The sequence below is a fragment of the Hippocampus comes genome, unplaced genomic scaffold, assembly GCF_001891065.2.
Source record: "Hippocampus comes isolate QL1 unplaced genomic scaffold, H_comes_QL1_v1.1 scaffold157, whole genome shotgun sequence".
NCBI classification, from domain to species: Eukaryota; Metazoa; Chordata; class Actinopteri; order Syngnathiformes; family Syngnathidae; genus Hippocampus; species Hippocampus comes.
This window is the reverse complement of record NW_017805149.1, coordinates 193,298-197,233: the sequence shown is the minus strand read 5'-3', so window position 1 is coordinate 197,233 and position 3,936 is coordinate 193,298. Positions and strand designations below refer to the sequence as shown.

Sequence of the window (3,936 nt, the reverse complement as noted above, 5' to 3'; positions counted from 1 at the left end):
AGGCAGTCGGGAGAGGGCGGCGGTGGGGGGGGGGGGGGGGGGGGGACTCTTCCAGGATGAACGGGCCGCACTGTTGCTTTAGTATGTGATTACTTTTTTTTTGTAAAGGTAAGAGGTTTCTGAAAACAATACAAAGCCCCCCTCTAAAAGGCTACTTTCTTTCGACCGAATGTTATGGACAGCATTTAAGATACACACAAGCCCCACTGAGTTGTTGCAGTGCTTCTCTTTCTCTTGCTTCTCTGTGAATGAGGTCGAATATTATGCGTTGCTGGCAGGCATGTCTGGTTCGACTCTAATCCACTCTTATGTACTTAAAGCTTTTTTCTTATGACTCCTTTTGGTGTGTACTCTATGTCACCAACTCTAAGTTGGTCTGGACTGACTTTAATACGGCATTAATTACAGTATTAAAGGGTTCCTGTTTCGTTAAAGTAGAAGTGGATTTGCTTCTAAACATGATAGAGAGGAAACGGCAATGTTTTTGTTGGTGGATTATTTGCACGTTAGGATCATTTGGTGGTGTGAATGCGAGTAGAAATGCTTATTTGTTCAGATGTACCTTGCGATTGGCTGGCAACCAGGATGGAAAAATGATGACATCAGTAAGGGCCAGCACTCTGGCCCCCCGGGAGGATGAATTTGAAATCTGATTGGTTAAAGAACGGTTGAAGTGACATGGGCCAGCAATATTGATGCCAAGGGCCTTGGTAGATTAGATTTACAATATACGGCGACACATAGAGGCTAAAATCTACATTTTGTTTGAAATCATTTCAAATCCTGAAAACGTTCCAGTACGAGGAGCAATTACTGATTTTAAAGTTAGGAAGGTGGAAAGTTGCCCCTGTACTACCTCTCTTTCTCTCTCATTTTCTTTGCAGTGAAAAATAACTTAAGGTCACCTTTAGTAGGTGGACTCCAAATGATCCCAAAAAGAGTTTCTTGGCTCTCGTTGAGTTGCTAAATGTACTGTAACCTGACCACAAAATTCCTCCATGCATTTCCCATCGGGCACATTCACTTAGCTTTGAATGAAGAAGGAGGTGTTCTTCGATGCCATCTTTGTGTTGACACTGAATGAACCTTCATGCCCGTCTTGAAAACTGGCCTCAAAACTCGTTTGTATTCTTTGGCCTTTGCCATTTCAGCATGACTCAGACATGATTAGTTTGACTGGTTTTGTGCTTTCTACTTTCTTCGTGATTCATTTTATTGTTGTGTATATGATATTTGCTCTATGCACAGCACTTTGTATACAGCGGTGGTTGTTTGAAAGTGCTCTAGAAAAACACTTGAGTTGAGTTGAGGTCTTCAGAACGTTTGCAATCATGCATAATAGTTTCCATGGTTATGCTGTCAAGGCAAAGCCATTCTATTCTCGCGGTTATCATCTCACCCTCCTCTCTTTGCATTTTTTTTTCTCAGGGGGTGGGGGCAGGTCATAATATATTTTTGGGGAGACCACTTTGGATATTTTTTTGACAAGCAAGATATCGTCACATCTGCAAAAGAGAGACTCCACCTGGGACTGGTTAATAGTCAATTATGGGGTACAGACAGTATAAAGCACCGGTGTCAAACTCAAGGCTCGGGGGGCGGGGGGCCAGATCTGTACAGCCATATCATTTTATGTGGTGCCCGAAAGCAAATCAAGCAATGTCAACTTTTATGATGCTTGCTTAAAATCTGTACCAAAATTTCAAATTGGCACATGTAAGGAATAATGAGATATTGTGAGCATTTTTTTGTGTGATCGTATTACAATAACTTCAACAATAGTCAAAACAAACTATTATTCTTGACTTCTGATTTCAACGTTAGTTATCCATCATTTTGTTTGTGAACTGTACATGTACTGATACGAGGAGGTGCGCAAATATTTCCTTTCCAGTCATCACGGCTCTCCAAGAGAAAGTGAAAGGACACAAATTAATTTTCCACCTCTGGTATGGAGAGAAACATCAGCACTGTCAATCAACAATTCCAGGTAAGGGCCAGAGAAGCGCAAGTAGTCAGTGGTCATTGCTCCTATGAGTTTGATGGAAAAAACACCTGACACAGGCGGTATTTTGACCACCCCCCCTAAAAAAAAAAGTGTCAGTATTACGGCACACGAGGAGTTGAGGGACAGTATAAACAAAGGACAGAAAAGGGGAGCTAAGTGGGGGGGCTGTTGGGAGGCGGGTGATTGTCAGCGGATAACGGCTCAGACAAACACACACCCCGTTTTGGGAGCAATAATACTTCCACTTGAGTTACATTTCTTGAACTTAATTATTTCTTCGCGCCGAGGCCCCATCACTGCATATCCCCAACCATGTGTCGATGATGTTCAGGACAACAACAACAAAACTTCTCTCAAGTGGTTTGCCTTGACCAGTTTTGCTCCAGGTTACACAAAAACTTGCACCGAAAACACACAACCCCCCCCCCCAACCCTTCTTCACTACACCCTGAATAAATCTTTTTTTCCCTTCTATGTGTAGTCTCGCTCTTTCTCCCTCTCACTTCAAAAAGACAATAGACAGATTAATAAAAAAAAAGAAAAAGACATGGAAGCACTTACTTGCGGGGCAGCCGGGACTTGAGTGGAGGTCGAGGGCGTCAACTTTCTCGTCGAGTTCTTTCTCTCTGCGAGCATCAGATCACGGCCAATGCAGCCCATCTGAAACGATTCGCCTCCCCTAGCCCTTAGGCAACCCCCTTGCCTTTGTCTCCCAAACCAGTTCATTCTGGTTGCATTAGCTCCATTCAGACCCTTATCTTCACGGTTCTGAAGAAATGCATTTGAAGATGATCACGTGGTCACTGCAGTTATTAGCAAGTGCGTCCTGTGTGAAGATTGATTCGCTTGCATAACAGGGCCGTCGTCAAATTTCTTAAAAATCATAGCTCGAAAGTATTGAGTTCACTTGGGCGGCGTATAATAAGGACAATAGCATCTCCGTGGTTACCATGGCAACCCAGGATTACCTACTTTTGTATTGGTGACACCGGTGGTGGGGGGGCATGGGTCACAGATGTGCAAGTCATAAACCTTACAGATTAAAATTTGAACCCTTTCATGCGCCCTGTAACGTGCTAACATGAGAAGCCGTCCACTGTCGTAACCGAGGTCCCTGAAAGGGTGAAGCAAGACCCAAGTGACTCAATTATGGCAAAAATCAAGTCGAGTCGCGTCCCCCACTCACTTTTAAGCACGTCGAGTCAAATCATAATTTGGAATGAAGGAAATCAGAAGTCAATTTACACAATCTTACACATTAGTCTCCTTACACTCGGAATCTGCCCGTGCATTATCCTAACGCGCTCACAATCACATTTTTGTACGGGCCCAAACCAGTTGCTCTATTGTACATGACTTGGTCTTCTCAATTTAAATTTGGCACAACGAATGCAGCGAGCCCAGCTATCTTTGTTTCGATATTACTTCTAAGAAACGGGGTTCTTGCTGACATTCAGGACAAATATTTCTGACGATGTAATAACATGGCCAGCAGAGAAAATGGAAGAAAAACAGGTAATGATCTTTGACCTCTGGTGTCACTGACATCTAGTGCATAATGTCATACAAAATGAATGCTCAACCCAGCTGGATTTAGAGAGCACTTTAAAACAGCCGCCGCAGAATACCAAGTGCTGTCCATGGAGCAAAACGAATTCACACACCAATAAACAATTAACAACGAAGACAATAGAAAGCGCAAAAAGAGTCAAATTAAAATCGAGTCTCATTCCGAGTCAAAAGCCAAAGACTAAAAATGAGTTTTAAAGATGGGCAGCGAGGGGGCTTGCCGAATGTTCAGTGGGAGATCATTCCAAAGAGAGGGACAGACAATGGAAAAAGGCTCCATCCCCTGTGAGCCTGCGATTAGTTCTCGGTACCACGAGTAGTGTCTGGTCCCCAAACCTGAGGCACCCAACGGCTGCGTA

The 3,936-nt window shown here is 43.5% G+C and overlaps 1 protein-coding gene across 1 annotated transcript in view; it reads right to left on the bottom strand.

Moving 5' to 3' along the window:
• Positions 1-2,702, bottom strand: part of LOC109514781 (midkine) — a 9,551-nt gene extending 6,849 nt beyond the window's left edge. Inside the window, exon 1 of the mRNA XM_019868153.1 lies at positions 2,570-2,702. The gene's annotated coding sequence lies outside the window, so the exon portion shown is untranslated. The remainder of the gene's footprint in view (positions 1-2,569) is intronic.
• Between the last annotated feature and the right edge of the window lie 1,234 nt (positions 2,703-3,936).